Raw genomic sequence first — 16714 nt, 5'->3', positions numbered from 1 at the left:
ACACCTTTCCTGGTATTTTTTTTTCAGGAGCCTGCCCCCAATTTTAGTCTAAAGGAGCTGCTTTTGGGAAATGCATGTCCGGCTCCGGCGTTTGCCTGCTAAGGAGGAGGTATGCCCTTTGTCCCTCACCTGCAGATGGCTTGGATGCTTTTACTTTTCTGAGGCGAGCACTTCCCAGTGGGGCTGCATTCAGAAAGTGCTTTTCATAGCATTAGTACAGAACCAAGTTACAAAAGAATATTAATCTAATACATTCCAAAATTCAAATATGTGTGATTAATAAGCATTATTATCTATAAATAAGGCTCTAATGATACTTTGGCAGTGTTGTAAACACAAGAATCAGAAGCAATTATTGTCATTATTGTTCTGCAAGTACTTTCCATGAATACCAAATGGATGTTACTGTCCAGCTCCTTGGCACATAGAAATCCTGTAAAGAAACAGTTGTCAGTCAGTAAGGTCTGGCCGGCTGCTGTTAACTACGTTTGTCTAAAATGCAGGGTACGTAAAGACAAAGCCCGCAAGTTATTGAAAGCAAGGCGATTGTTGATTTAAAAAAATTCTTCTTTGTCTTTTGCAACCCCCCCAAATGATGTTAAATAAAGCCTATGAGAAAGTTTTCACATCCTGTGAGATAAACTGTTTGTGTGATGGCTGTGATTAAAAATGGAAATGGATTCTTTGCCAGAAAAGCTGCCCTTCTTTGTGTGAAACCCACAAAGGTGAGAACGTCCCAGCTGAAAGGTGGTGTGAAAATAATGACGGAGACACCCCCAGCCGTTAGAGGTAGCCCGCGGCTAGTTTTCAAGGACACGGGATGAAAGGGGCATTCGTCCCCGTCACGTTTACCTCTCCCCAGTTGTACAGGTCCCGTAGACTGGAGTCACGCTGGTGGCCGGGCCCCACTCCTTGTGACAGCCCCACTCGCCTTCCTTTGGCAGTCTCACCTCCCTCACCAAACCTCACCGCTTTAGACGGCGCCAGCCAACAGCAGCATTTTGTGGTGGGTGTCATGTTGTTCTTCAGATGCCAGGGTGTCATCGCGAGCGGGAACAGTGTGGGTCTGACTCTCTGAATCTGCAGAAAGAAAAAGAAAAAAAAAAACCCAAACCCCAAACAGTAAGCTTTACTTTCCAAATGTGTTCAATTCTTCTTTCCTCTCCTTGATATTTGGGGCGTGCAGCACCCTATACCATGTGGTTTAACATTTTGTTCTCTATTTGTAGGTCAACATTTCCATGATTAAACTTCATCCTTTATTCAGCCTGTTCTGGCTAGGCTTTGCAGCACATGTGATATAAGCTGTTTTCACAGCTAGTAGGCCAAATCTTACTCTGGATAAGGGAGCCAAACATATGTGACTGAGTCAGACACTTAAATCAGCTCCCTGGTAAATGGGAGATAACTCCAGGTGCAGTGTTGAACACTGAGAACCAAAAAAGTGGGAAGGGTGGCCAGCGTTCCTCCGTGTGGGAAAGGAGACATCCTATGCACACAGACAGTGAAATCATAGCCCTGCCCAAATTTCGCTCTCCCACGTTTGCCTGAGGGTACAGAGCCCTTGTCACTGAAGTCACTGGGAATCTTTCCATTGACTTTGGTGGGCTGGGGATCAGGCCAGCCTGGGGCAGGCTCAGCTGCAGCTGGGCATGGGACAGGCTTGTGCAGGAGGGGGGCGAGGTGGGAGGAAGCGAGGCCCTTCTTGGAGAGCCCACTTTGCACTCACAACGTGCACAAGGCGGTTGCTGGGGGGACGTGGAGCACCCCGCCTACGGCACTGTGTTTCTGTCACTCGGCCTCTCTCCATCGCCCTTATGTACCTGGCTCATTTACTGACCGAGACTGGTGACTCTTCTTTTGCCTGGTGGCAGGTGTCAGTTGCTCTACCACGGGGCTGGACTGGGCAACCTCTCCTCATAAATCAGTGGAACAATTCCTCGAAGTGCTGGCCACCTGGAGTAAGCGTTACCTAACCCAGTAATCCTCGGTGCAGAGGATTTGCTTTAAAGGACTCTCTTTCTGGCTGTGTGGCCAGCAGCCCTCCTTCTCCTGTCCTTCTTTGACATTGCCTGGTAACTCCGGTAAGTACAGGGAAGCCTACAGGGCTCGTTAAGTGCAAACAGAAGAGCCAGATGAGCAGGCGGGTGTCATATATGATCCAGAGCTGCTATGTCATTGCTGTGTGACATTCCTGCTTTCACTAGGGCTGGACTGGTCCTGGCTGTTGGGCTGCTACACAGCAAGTCCCAGGGCCGACCCGGGTGAATAGCAAAGGAGAGCTCCTGCAGCAAGTCCAGGCAGCACACATTTTCCTCAAATGGGCAAGGCTGTACCCATAATGTTGCAGAGAGGACCGCGCTTCAGCTATTATTTGGTGATGAACTGCGGCATCACACAAGGGAGCTGGCAATGAACCGTTTCCCTCAGGAATAAGCCTTTCCAGAGCTCCGCTTAGGTTGACTCCCTCAGCTAAAGGAAATACTGGCGATGTAGATAGCAGGACTTTCAGTGACTTTTACTTTTATCTTTTTTTACAGCACCCATCTTTTAGCTTTTGTTCATTTGCTTTGATTTTTTCAATAGCTTTTTTCATTTAGAAAAAAACATCTCCTGCCCAAAACTAAATCTGCTTGCTAGATCTTCAGTGGATAAGCTCCAATAATGAATACGGTGGCTGTGTGAGCACTGTGTTACCCCCTGCTTAAAAAGTCCCATCCTGATCACACACACGGTGGCACGTAGGATGAAGTGGATGCACTACTCTGAGGCTTTGAGGACCTGCCTCATGGTTGGGCAAATCCCTGGGCATGCATGTAGGCATCTGATCGACTTCCCTGCCATTGCATTGGGAAGAAAAGCCCGCTGGCTACAAGAAGAAAGTTGCTGAGGACTTAATAGAGGGCAGGTGCCTTCAGTGCTTGTCATGTGGTTAGGGGCTGCTGTCCTGAAGTGAGGCACAGAAGCAGATGATCTGGTCTGCTGTGCCTGCGGACATGAAATGCTGCAAGGTAGAGGAAGGATGAATCACACACTCCTGGAAAGCAACAGAGAGAGTACCGCGATTCTGCCTTCACTGGCGTGAAAGTTAATCAAGAATATGCTGGAATAAATCCATATGTGCTTCAAAGACACACCGGTGTCAAATTAGTGGAAAGGAGAGGGGAATTCAGGCCAGTAAGATCTGCCGATAGGGTCAAGTGGCCTCCCTGTCCCTGGGTCTGCCTTTTGGAAACACAAACTGCACTTTGGTTTCACTGTTAAAAGTGTGAGCCAAATCGTGATGCTTACAGAAAGCAAGAGGAGCAGAAGAAGATGGGAAAGTCCTGTGATCAGGGTGCGAGAGGGTCACACCATGGTACGGTAACATGAAGTTGAGGAAAAGCAAATTAAGCTTTTTCTCTGTGGTTATTTAGACAAAGGAAGTTAAGTCACCATTTTCTTATGCTTAAATAACACTCTCCCTCTTCCACGGTATAAAAGATCTTGAGACCACACAGGAATGAATTAAGACTGTCGTACCAGACGTAATTTCAAATTAATGAAGAGACAGTGTATTTTGTATTATCTTTTCTCTTGTTTCTGATTGTCTTTTTTGGGGGTTGATATTACTGTAAGTAAATACATTTGTCTTTTGTTTCATTTTCCCCTTGTGACCTATTTCATTTAATTAGAAGGAAATGTGTAATAGGAAATGAGTAGCATCACACTGGGCTCCATCCAAAGCCTGTGAAATCATCAGGAATCTTTCCTGGGCTTCTCACGAGCATCGGATCCGGCCCAGCTGAAAAGAGGGGCTATTTCCACCTTATCTGGAAGAATGTGTGCTGCCAGCATAAAAATATTACAGTCCTCATTTTAAGATCTGGCCCAGATACTAGGGAAGGATTTTGCTACCGCATATGCCTCTCTGTGCCACATGTTTCACATCTGCGGCAGCACGTTAGAGGATAAAGGTTCCTAAAACCTTAACTCTGAATATACATATAAAAAGAAGATACAAATTAAGGAAAAGATAAAAGATATTGATGGAAGTACAGGAGATGCTCTTTAACATGCATATTATTGACTCAATAGATTGTTACGGCTTCAGAGCTATTAGGGTCTGCTGTGTCAATGTGTACTTAGGGACTGTTTAATATGCAGATGGTTGACATGACAGACCGAAGCCATTACAGTCTATCATGTCAGGGGGGATACATGAATACACACTTTGCCAACACTGTAAAAGGTCCCTTTAAAATACAGTTGCCCTGCATACTTAGCTAGCTGCTTTTTAAAATAATTTAATAGGTTTGGTTATTCTGATGCCCAGAGACTATAGAGCCTGGATTTATCAGCAACAAAATTTATTTCCAAATTAAGCCATTTTCCATGTGGAATGCGCAGTCAGGAGGACAGGGTGTAATCTCAGATACGCAGCTCCTATCAAATCTTGTAAAATTAGCTACCGCACTTGTGCGTGTGTAGAAGAGATCAGAATCTATCTGTCGGCATGTGTCTTTTTGAAGAATATAGTTTTGTCTTTTTGAGGGGTAAGGGAGAATGTCGTCTCTTTTTTCATTCAAATAATCTTCAGTAGCAATTAAATAGCTTATGCTACCTAAGAGATCAGTTATTACAAGATAAGCAGCATGACAGTTTGGAAAAACTGAATAAGTCTTTGATTATTTACTAAGTTTTGATATCTGCTATTTGCCTCAAAATGCTAAAAAGTGAAGTATAAGATACAAACATGAAAGGCTCATTTGATCATCATAAGGAAAGGAATCAGTAGTTTTGCTTTTCTGTTCCTCAACAACTTATTTTTTATTAAAATAGCAAAGCCAAGTGTTGTGTTTAATAAGATATATTTTTTTCATTTGAATATCAAATGGAAAAATACAATTAAAATATTTTTGCTTTTACATTAGTCGTAGGCTATATTTCAGCGATGCATATATCTAAGAAGCTCAGCATACACATTTGGTATATATTAGATGCTTCTAACAGATGCCCAGACCTCTTCCCCTGATTTTTAATGTTCTTTTTTATGGCAGCGATCCAGGGACATTTTAATTTGCAAGCCTGTGAACTTGGAAATAATACTTGTAGTGGGGCATTACATCTAGTCCATTCCCTCTAAGTTTATTGTCATGTGTCACCTAGCTCTGATTTTAGCTGATTTGCTGGCTTGAGACACACCGTGCAACCCCAGCACGAAATTCCCAGAGCAAAAGCACTCTGCCTTGCGAATAATAGTAACTGCCCAACATGATAAAGGCCTTTCCTCTTATCTATGGGACAGCTATGGAGAAGTGTGTTTTCAGACAAGTGTGATGGTTGATTTTCTGATGGCCCATTTTACTGCCTGGTGCTAACAGGGAGACCAGCGGGGCAGCTGGGATGTGGTAGCGATGGGTAGGGCAAGTGCCAGGAGGTAGAAAGTGTGGAGAGAACATTTCCCATAACCTGTCACACATGTGCTCCTGGGTCTTCTGCGAGACTTCTGCAGTGACACAGGAAAGGCAGGAAAAGCTTGGGGGGAAAAAAGGGGTCCAGGAAAGCCCAGGAGGCGGCTGCTTCTTACAGCTGGATGAATTCACCCTGCACTCCAGGAGAGGTCCCTAACGGGAGATGCCTCTCCCTGCGCTGAGTTACCTCTGCAAGAAGGAAGGACCAAGCAGCAGGAGCCCGAGCCACAGGAAAACATATCATAGCCTCAAACAGCATCAGTGCCGGGGGGAAAGCTGTGCTTTGCTTCCTCCCCGGCCCTGGGGAGGTGAGCACATCCCTGTGGTTGCCTCTTGGCAATGGGTGGTGACCACAGCCGTTGGAGCATCAGCCCCTGCACCCCTTCCAGCTCCACCTCTGGCTCTCTGGGATGGCTGAGGGGGCGCAGCTGGCTCTGCAGGGCTCTGCCCTCGTCCTTCCCCAGGGCAGCCCTGGGAGCTTCACGTCCCTGTCTTGTGCACCCATGTGCAGGGAAACATCAGCTGAAACAGGCACATATGAGAGTGCGATGTGGAGTGCTGCGTTACCTGGTGCTAATCAATAAAGCGAAAATGTAGCTTTTTGACAGCACTTGTAATTTTGACTATTGCAATGGTGTGCCATTTCTTTGAATGCAGTACGCTTCTGTGCCCCATTAAAGCATGGCTGGCATCGCTTTCAACTATTCACAAATGCTGAGATGTTGAAAAATGTAACATTTACAAAAGATACATCTGGTGTATATTTACAAGGCTCAGGAATCATTTAAATAGTGCCTGTGCCGTCACCATATTAGGAGAAAAGTTAGTCCCAGCCCCATATGTGAAATCAGTAGTCAAATGTGTGCTGGTTGAAATTGCACTTATATGATATAGTATTTGGGGGTATTAAACATGTACCTACCATACTGGGGCTAATACCTAAATGAAATAAGTATAGATTGGCATAACATGTGTGATAATTGCCTATACACACCTGTTTCAAACTATGTGGTTAGAAGATGATTATTGGTTTTGAGGGACAAATGCTTAATTTTTTTATTAAAGAAGAACCTTTGGCTTCTCATTGTGAGAGGTCATCATATTCTTTCCTATTCTTCAATGAGAACTGTAAGACCTACCTAGGAATCGAGGAAAAAGATGTTGAACAGCTTCCTTTATAACACATAACATGTTGAGGACAAAAAAGTGTTTGTCTGCTCCTGCCAGTGCAATACCACTTAAGCTACATTTCCAAACTATTTTTTAATTAATGTGATGGGTCATGTTTTCACCACAGTAAGGCAGGAAATTCAAGGTAAACCAGATACTCCCTTTCTCAGTCACACAAACATGAATTAAGCATGTAGCATCAGACTTAATTTCAATTTCTAGGTCTGTAATTGAATCTAGCTCAGTGTGAACTTTTTTTTTGCACCATCACATTGATATCTGGATGTTAGTGACATTATTTAAAGCAACAAATCAACGTATAGGGTTGTGTTCAGCTATACTTTCTTTATGTCATTTGACAGTAAATGGAATAAAAAAATGTTACTTTTCTCTAGGGGCAGATTTGTTAAAGGGTTTTCATCTTTTGTCAAGATATTTAATCTTGGAATGTTACCAAAAAATGCACAGTTTGTACAAGTGCAGATTTCTGCATGCACAGTTTGCCTGATTGCTAATTTGGATGAACGCACTTAGGCTTAACACAGGCAAATGAGAGAGGAAAGATAATTTTTGCGTATATCCTCTGAGTCAAGTGTGAGTCCCCAGACTCTAAGGGAAGCAGGTATCCACTTTTGGGGCTGAAGGCTGTCACTCTGGATCGCCCCATACATCAGTCTCAGTTCATGCATGCCAGTGAGAACAAATCCTTACAATAAGCTGTTGAGAGATGCCAGCAGAAATGAATGTTTCTGAAAGCTTCGGGGTTTTGGAGAAAGCAGCCGAATCCAACTCTGTGGCACTCAGCACTGCTGACTAACTGAAGGAGGGTAAGATTTTGGCGAAAGCCTCCCATGTAATGGACAATTTTGAACATACCTTTGTCTTCCAACGAGCTGAGTAAAGCTGATATGGGACTATAGAATTAAGCTAATATACCCAACCATGTTATTTCCTCAGAGGGGTTCACTACAGAACGACCTATCCAAAATTATTAGTGCTCCTAGTAATTATTATTATTAATTCCTGTTGGTAAGCCTGTCCCTCCATCATGGTAACGATCACGTGCTGGGATGTCTACTGCTCAGGACATCATATGCCTTTGGAAGTGGATGATTGTTTAATTGATAGATTGTAAAGATGGGCTGACCTATTGCCTTTTCATGTTTTGCTTTGCTTCAATTGCCTGGACTCTCGCAGCTCCTTAGTAGCTTTTCTGATCCATCATGTCAGGCTGGCAGCTGTGCCTCTGCACTCTGCCTGCCTGCCCACCGCGAGCCAGATTTCGATCTCAGATGCATGGCATGCCCTCCTCCCTCGCTGTCCTCTCACCGGAGAGCTGATTTTGCCTGCGCCTCTATTAAACGGCTTGATTTTAACGGGAACAACTGCTTTCTCCCGCGGGTCCTCTTAATCCAGAGTACTAGGTGTGCAAGGACAGAGGAGGGCACATTCCCAGATGTCCTACGTGTGTGCTATGCATTCGAGATCAGGCTCCTGCCTGACATCCGCGGGCTGAGCCCCTGACCCACCCCAGCGAATGGTCCCGCTCAGTACCGTGGCCATTTTCATTTGGAGATATTTCTCCCACGCTGTGAAACTTCTGCCCTTACTGTGGTCTCCCTGCTTCTCTCAAGCTTAATTTCTCTGTGGCATGCAGGCCCGCAAAGGATGGCGTCTCAAATGAATAAACTCCATTTTACATCGGTCCACCTGGTAAATTGTCCACGGACGTTTCCACCCCCTCCCAAACACTGGGAAAAAATGACTGGAAAATGGTTGAAATTTTATAAGCAGATTTTCAAGAAGGAACAAATTTTTTTACTGCCAAGCTGTATAATAGGTGTTTTTGAGAGGTCGGTAACTTCAACCGTATAGTCAAAAACAGTGTTACACCCCACACTGCATCCTTCGTTAAGCAATTAAGTTACTGATAGGCTTTTACATTTATTTACCTTGATGGAAAGATATGTTTACTCAACCTGAGTACAAATCAACATGAGGAGGTGGAAGTTCAGAGTAAATTTCACTAATGATGTTGTGTTTTCATCCTTAAAAGAAAGAAAAAAAGCCTCCCTGCTTTTGATGCTATTTTATCTTCATTGGAAGGGATCTGAAATGATCCCAACTGTCATGCGAGCGCTCAGTTAGGCTCAGATCCTCTTTGATTGCAGCTGAACGTCTCTCTCCGTTGGCTCATACCTTCCCTTATATGAATACAACGTACAGCACTTCAGGTTGTTTATTGAACAGTGCTTTAACTCTTCCTCTGTGGGTGCTCTGATGATTATATCTTTAAGCAAAATACAGGCTGCAGCCACCTTTGCCCGGGGAGATGTTAATGCGGTCTCATCGCTGATGTGAAGGAAGATGTTCCTCTTGGTTTCAGAATAACTTCTAAAATACAAACCTGACTGGTACAAGTCATATTTCTTTCAGTGAACCTTAATTATCTCTCCTTTTCTTTCAGGCCCACTCTGTTATCCAGTCTTGTTACGTGGATTTCTCTCTCTCCAAGTAATCCCTCAGCATCCCCTTGAATGGCATCTACCGCACGTGAGCATCCTCCACCGTCTCTAAGAGACTTTTGTTGTTTTTCTTTTTTGAACATTTGTTTTTTTGAGATGACATTGATAGACATGAGGCCTAAGTCTGGAGATGTTCTGTGGGTAGAGCTCACATTTATTTCAGTATGTCGAGCAGTTTTAGGATCTGATCCATATTGAAGACTAGCACGGCGTAATGAGGCCCGGGCATATAAAACAATATGTATTCTAACACAGCTCACTCAAAACAAATATGTTCCCTTCTCTGCGGCTGGTATAAACAAACAATCTCCTTTGTGTTTGGCATGGCTCTGCTGCACTGCCTCGCACATGGAAGAGCTTGGCTTCCCAGTTCAAGAAACAGCATCTCCATCCTGCAACACCAGTCTTGCCCAGACAACTCTATGGCTTAGGACACCGGCGTTGGGTCTGGTGTTAAGTCATAGGTGCTTTAGGGGAAAACTTTTCTCGCTACAGATATAATAAAAGGGGTCTCATTTCTGAACCCTGTGCTCCTCAGTCAGACAACGCTGACTCTGGATTGCAGGCCAGTTTTGCACAGCGGGAAAGCAGAGGATCGGTGTAACAGTTGTCGCAAGATACTCTTGCGTTGACCCACAATATCTTCTCCTCTGATATCTAAATTTCCTTGTGATAAAAACCGGTGGCTGCATGAAAAATTCGTGATGACTCGAGCTGGAACCATTAGCAGCTCAAAACTCACGTGTGAGATTCATTGTCTCTGTGAACCGCAGTGAATTCGAGCCCAGGTGTTCCTTCTGCGATTGAACTCAGACTTTTCTGCTGTTCTGCAAAACCGTTACACTCTTGTGCTGGAAGCGGAGTGAGCTGTTTTGGCGCTGAAATGATTTCATTGTTAGGCTAAGTGTTACACAGATGGCATTCTTAAATGTAAAATTCTTTTTATGATTCTTTCGATTTCATATTTATTTCATTAGATCATTATTTATGTTAAAGAGACACCATTAATATGAAACGTGCTCAGCTTGAAAGAAAATGTTGAGAGGAGTTTCAGTTATCTGATCCTCAATCCTTTAGTTTTTGTATTTCGCATTTCCCTATTTAAAATGTTTTTTTGTGTCTCTAGGTGCTATGTGACAGATCCACACAAACAACAGAGGGGAAAGAGCCTCACTTAACTGATTAGAGGAGAGAAGCAGTGAAAGGGAATATGCACAAAGCGCTGCCAAGTTCACAGAGCAAAGGAAAAGATAAAAAATAGAATCATTTCACCAACCTTTTTTTTTATTTAGAGTAATGTGAGGTATTTCTTATACTAGCAGCAGGGAAACAATTTTCAGACAAAAATGTGATTTCTTAATCAAGGGTCTCTAATTCAAAATATATTTATTTAATAAACAGTAATTATGATAGCTGCAACTCCTCATTCATATCAATAATTCATTCAGAAGTAAAGCATATCAACATATTAGCATTTATTTTTCCATTTAATAGGCTGTGATTTAAAATAAATGTAAATCGTCATAATCATTTAGCTCCATATGCTGGGAAAGGAAAAGTCACCTTAAACCAGATGCATATTGTGAAAAAAAAAAAGGGGAAACCAAGTTGTTCTAAAGAAACAGCATATGGGGGCAGATCTTAAGCTGGGGTAAAGATGCTCTGCTTTGTAGGCATCAACATAGCGAGGCTGAGTTATGACAGATGAGATTCTGGTCAGTAATTTTGAAGAACTGGATATTTTAGAGGGTTTTCCACCGAGTCATATACTGATTTCTTTCTTTAAGAAGAGATAAATATGATTTCTTCCACTTTCAGTCAGGAAAAGGCAATAAATGTCATCAAGAAATTTGAAGATTTTTATGTGGGGAAACAACAGGCTGTTTGCCTGAGTGGTAGGTTGGCTCTGCATGTGTACGTGCTTATGTGAGTGGAGCTGTATTTATTTTTTCCTGTTGCTAGTTAGTTAGCCAAACCCTCTCCTAACTTGTATCTCTAACTACCCACCTCGTTTTGTCAGCTGACAGCTCTTTTTAAGCTCCTTAACCCATCAGCACTCCTGCAGCAAGCTCTCTTGAAAATCTTTCTTTCTGTCCCCTGCCTGAGGTTCAGGGAGAGGAGTTTGGAGGCTGTGGAGCACGGTTGCACTGGTTGGAAAAAACCTCTTTTTTTGCTTTGGGCATAGGGAAAAAGCGGTGAAGGGCTTGAGCCCCAGTCAGCATGTGCTACTGCTGCTACACTGTCTCAAGCACTTCGTACAGATCTCATTTTGCAGCTTTTTCTGTTGCTTTTGCTTTCACTAGGTGAGGCCAGAGCCCGTGACGGGCAGCGGGGTGTCACCGAGCTGCCTGTTCTGCTCCCACGTCCGAGCCAGCGCCGATGGCACACCCTTCGGGCCTCGCCACAGCCATAGGGCCCTCTTGTCCTCCGATGAGCTCAGCAAAGCCCTTTTCCTCCCTCAAACAGAGCGCCCTGTGTTCTGGCTGGGAAAATAAGGCTGCACACCCCTTCTTCCCCTGAACTCTGGCAATGATGCTTTCAGGGGATGCCTCGAGGCGGTGGCTGCAGCCACAGTGCTGTGAGCATGGTGCGGGTTAACCCTGCAAAAAGGTGTTTTCGCAGCCTCGCAGGTGAGTTTTGCCGCCCGTGCAGTTATCGTGTTACTCTTCCGAGGCTGGCGGTGCTGTCCCAGTGGTGACTGCCCTGCACATGTAGCCTGCGGTGCACGGGGACGTACAGCCACAGGGCAGGCAAGTTAAGGTGGTACCTGGCTTTTTTTTTTTTTCCAGTCTCTGCTGTGCTTTGTGCTGTTAACATTCCTCCTACAGTTTTTAAGGAGAAAAGTGAGTTATGTTGTTTAATTTTCCTCATCCTAATAGAGAGGAGCCATGCTTTTTCCACAAGTTATTGCATTATTCCTCTCTCCGGTGTGGCTCTGATTTAGTGCTGGATGAAGCTCAAAAGGAGGATTAGTGTAGATATACTCCCATATGCTTGGACGCATTTCTGAACTCTGTCTGTACCATCCTCGCTGCTTTTGATGGAAAAAGCTGGGCTATAAACCTGATGAGAACAGGCTTCCATGCAAGATGTTTAGTATTTCCTGCTTCCATTTGGGCCAGGAATATGGCACATCCAGCCCCTTTTGGCCTTGCAGCTCTTGGTCACGGGCTTGCCTGAAATTCAGAAAAACACAGCGGCAGAAAATGAATGGGAGAATAAAAGGTAGTTGATTTTTCTCCACTTTAATAAAGGTTAGATTAGGGTTTAGTTCCAGCTTTGGCTGAAACTTTGCTGGGGGACGGGCACAGGTAGAATGCTCTTATTTTAATGGAATTGGTTCATCCATCTTTTAGATGGTCGCACTAGAGTGTGAGTCCATTTTTATGGTCCTGAGTAAAAGAACCTGTGCTGCTTTTTAAGAGCTGCACCTTCTGGGAAAATTAGGGCTGGCTGTAAAACCCCGACTGTATTGTATTCAAGCAAATTGGGAGCACAAGAAGAGAAAGAAGAACAGAAAGAGTGAAAGGGGGAGAGAGGGGAGCTTTCCCAAAGGTGTGCTGCTACAGTGAGTCGTGCTACTCCTTGGTGTCACAGGTGGGGGCTTCACTATGCCTAACACCTGGTCATTTTTCTAGCTGGTAATCAAATTGTTAAACAGTCAAACACCAAGCCACATTGAACTTGATCCTAAAACTGCTGTTCTGCTGCTATTTGGGGGCTTTCTTCTTTAGTCATTATTTTTTTAAAGAATTTCACAATAGTACTGCAATCAGTTGATCATTTTTGCTGATTCTCCTCTCTCCATTACAAGGGTTTCCGAGTTTATGAATGGAAAGGCTGTGTTTTCTCAAACAAATCCTCCACTCCTTCGTCTGTTAGTAAACTAATGTTAACTTAAAAGATTTGACTGAAACCTCAGGCTCTGCCAGCTGGATGCTTGAGGAGTCCAAGCTGGCTAGGTAAAGAAACACATTTTGCACATGCCCCGGCCCGGCTCCCGCGTTGCCCCACAAATTTCTATCAGTACAAAGGCCAACATTGTCTGCAAGGAGCAACTCAGATTACGGCCCCTTCCAGCTGCATTGCCCCTGACCCTGATCCTGCCCCGGGCTGCCCACGCTCTGCCCTCCTCGCATGCACGGAGACTTCAGCTGCAGCCCGCTGCCTGCCAGTGTTGAGTTTGGTCTTGAGGGTGGCCTTGGATGTATTTTAAAAAGCAGCACAGATGCTCTGTGGGGATAACACGGAATGATTATTTTAGGGCAGGTTTTCCCCTAAAAAAAATAATAGTTCTACATGCACTCAGTTTGATCTTCACACAAAGGATTTATATAAGAGCTCACTTCTCTCTGTCGGTTACAAAAAAAAAAAAAAGTGTGCTGGCAGGATTTAGGGAAGTGTGCAGGCTAGAGGATAGCAGCAGACAAAAGGGAGTTTTTCTTCTAAGAACATCTGCACAGCTGGAGCTCTGGCAGCGCTGTGGTTAGAAAGCCTAGGTGTTGCCTAGCTGGGGCAAGGGACAATGTCTGTTCAGCACCCTCCTGACACACAAATTTGGCCAGTGGTTCTTAGAGCAGTCCCCTGCCCTGGCCCCTGCCGTGTACACAGAGATATATACGTATTATTTTGCCATCAAATGCCTGGTTTTGGGAATCTGCCACCCTGGAGGTAAACTGTATGTAAAGGATCTGAGGGCAAGGGTGGAGGAAGAAACTGTGACTTCTTTACATGCTAAAGTAGATGTAAACCAGGCATTGCTGCAGTGGCTTTAGACCAGCACAAACCCAACATCCCAAATCCTAGATGCCCTGCAAAAATGTGGCTATAGCTCAGGGTGGAGAGACTTACCAACAGGTCTGTTAGAGAAACAGCCTTGGCAACCAGCAAGGACCCAGAACGATAGGAAAGATGCTCCCTTTCGGTGCCTGTGCCCCCAGAAGCCTTTCTAAGGTCAGGTCACAACCTACGAGTGTAGCACGGGCTAACTCTGTCCAGTCTGCTTTGTTGGCTGAAGGAAATGTGCGTGTGTGAGTCTGAAGGTGCTCAGATTTTTGTCTGTCTCGGGCTGGCCCCTTTCAGCCATCTCTGCCCTCCCAGGGGACTGAGTCCCAAATTCCAAAGAGTGATCCTAACAATACAACCTGTGTGCTTGCCGTTAATATAGCAGGATGCTTAAAATTGAATATAAGCAGGGATAAGGCCTTAGATCTTCCTCAAATCTCAGTGTAACTTTGAGGTTGTCAGACAGTAATGAAGTGAGAGATCTGGAGTAGGAAAATTGGTGAACACAAAAGTCATGATATTTACTCAGTTTATGCATTTTCTCTCTTTTTTTTCATAAAACCTGCATAACTGGCGTGTAATTGTTTTGCTAAGTGAGCCTTGAAAGCTAAAGTCTTGATAGCTGTCACATATCTTCTTTGTAGTACAGTGTGTTGTCCTTAGAAACTAATCAGTAGAACTTGCTCAGAAGAACTTAATCAGCAGAACTGAGCACATTGTCAGTGCTGAACAAATAATAAATTATAATAATAACAGCAGTTCCTTTTGACACAACCTATCAAACTTTTGCTTTATTTCCAGGAGTGCCTTACTTGCCTCTAGTTAGGATTTAATACTTACTAGAGCTCTGCTTACTATGGTTGAGAGGACTGGTGATATGACCTAACAGGGTGGAAGTATTGATCGAAATGAAATTTTGACAAATGGCAGAAAAAGAATCCTGAGAAAGTTCTTAGGCTGTTCCTTTTCACTTACCGGTGTTGCTTATAAGACTTAAAAATTGAATTCAAGAATAGATTTGATCCGCTCAATTGTTAAAATGTAAAACACTATGCTTACAAGTTAATTGAATCACATTTGAATTTCCTGATAGTCTCTTTTTTAAAAGACAGACTCATTAGGCTTTCCTCACAGAAAGGTGAATGTATCCAGAAGCACATCTATTATTATTAATTATTTTTATTATAAGGAGCTTGGATCGCTTAGAGAGTTGTTAACATATCTGGGGCTATCACTTCTTTGTCACCATTGTAATTGGGCCTGGGCTGGGAGTTACTGACAATAATTTCATTTTCTGATTGTTTGGTAGTTTATACGCAATTAGTTGGTGGGTTTTATTCACTTTCAACAAGAACTATATCCACTTTATAAAGAAAACCACCGGGTCAGCTTTAAGCTGCTGCTAATTGTCACAGCCTTAAATGGAACCGTGTCAATTTATCCCAGTTGAGGATCTGACCAATGATCACAACTGGCATTAATTAGCAGATGTGTTATCAGACTCCGTGGAGATGCCCTGGGTTGAGTGACAACAGAGGTGCTCAGCCACCGCGGCCAGTGGAGACGTGCCAGTTTGGCAGCGGACAGCACAGTGCCCGATGCTGGCAGGTGGAAAGTCCAGGTCACCCCTGACAGAGGCACGGTGGTGGCTTCTGCTGCCAGTCCCCACATGGAAGGAGGCCCAGAGCTCGGGGCAGCTGGCTGTATTAAAATACAAGCAACACGAAGCATCTAGGATGGGGGAAGGCAGGGAGGGAAGAGGAGGAGGATGCTCCAGTGCTGAACTGACTCATCCCTGGAGCCAGGTATGCATGAGAGATTGCACGGCTAGTGTGACGCGAAAGCCACCAGCAAACGTGTTGGGGCTCTGTCTTTCTGGGGTTTTGTGTGCACCGTCTGAATTGACACTGTAATGCCAGTTGCACGTGTGTGACAGAAGGGTGGGGGACACACCTCTAAAAAGAGGGAATTCTAAAAAGCAGTAACATTTCACAGTGGCAGCTACTGACCCCTGCAGTGCTATTATAGTTGTAAACTAGGGGTTTGGACCATGACTAGAGAAGTGTCTTGAGCAGATCGTGTGGGTGAATGAAGAGCAGGAATGTGACAAATCTGAGAGGCTGCACCTTTACCAGGAGAAAGGAAGAACGTACTGTCATCCCTTTGCATTTACCTGGGTGCAGCGTGGGTTAAAACCAAGCCAATATCCTGTGCAGATAATCCTTGCTCAATAACAGCCATCCCATCTCCTTTCTCATTCCCACCTGCCACCACGGGATGGTGGAAAGGAACAAGCTGCCAAGTTAATGCTGTGGGACCTTTGTAAAGGTTTCTGGTCTCTCAACGTTCACAGGACAAACCCAGGCCTCATGTAGCTCAGGGAGTAATCTTTTCAGCCTTCACCAGCTACTGACACAGTTTCAAAATTGGCTCAAGTTAACTGACCCATGCTTTTTGGTGCACTGGGAAAAATTTTCTTTTCACTGTGAAATCTTTTTTTTTGTAACCCAGGAAAGGAAAACAGCAGGAGAGTGAGATTTAAATAGTACTGGGAATGCAGAGGTCTTTAGGCTGGTCCCAGGCCTCTGACACAGCCGATGGGAAGATGCAGAATATCTGAGGAAGGTGCAACAATAACCACCACCTGCATATCCTTTGTCACTCTTTCTGCACACTTTTTCCAACATTTTAAGCAAGATATGAAAAGATGTTTAGGCATCTATTTCCTGTATCAAGTCTGGGTCCTTCTCTGAATAGTCATCACTGGGCCCAAAGCTACAA

At 44.3% G+C, this 16714-nt stretch overlaps 2 long non-coding RNA genes across 3 annotated transcripts in view; one reads left to right on the top strand and one right to left on the bottom strand.

Moving 5' to 3' along the window:
• LOC148055808 (uncharacterized) overlaps positions 1 to 16714 on the top strand; it is a 39663-nt gene that overhangs the window by 16041 nt on the left and 6908 nt on the right. Inside the window, exons 2-3 of one of the 2 annotated variants that reach the window (XR_015704652.1) lie at positions 28 to 109; positions 9091 to 9176. This is a non-coding gene — a long non-coding RNA (uncharacterized LOC148055808). The remainder of the gene's footprint in view (positions 1 to 27; positions 110 to 9090; positions 9177 to 16714) is intronic. The other variant, XR_015704651.1, reaches the window with a different exon arrangement.
• LOC148055807 (uncharacterized) overlaps positions 10709 to 16714 on the bottom strand; it is a 78233-nt gene continuing 72227 nt past the window's right edge. The window contains exon 6 of the long non-coding RNA XR_015704655.1: positions 10709 to 12324. This is a non-coding gene — a long non-coding RNA (uncharacterized LOC148055807). The remainder of the gene's footprint in view (positions 12325 to 16714) is intronic.

This window comes from Nipponia nippon, unplaced genomic scaffold (genome assembly GCF_047370975.1).
Source record: "Nipponia nippon isolate SJK-2023a ecotype South Korea unplaced genomic scaffold, ASM4737097v1 scaffold_2, whole genome shotgun sequence".
NCBI lineage: Eukaryota > Metazoa > Chordata > Aves > Pelecaniformes > Threskiornithidae > Nipponia > Nipponia nippon.
Note: the sequence above shows the minus strand (reverse complement) of the source record. Positions and strands in the feature narration are given on the sequence as shown.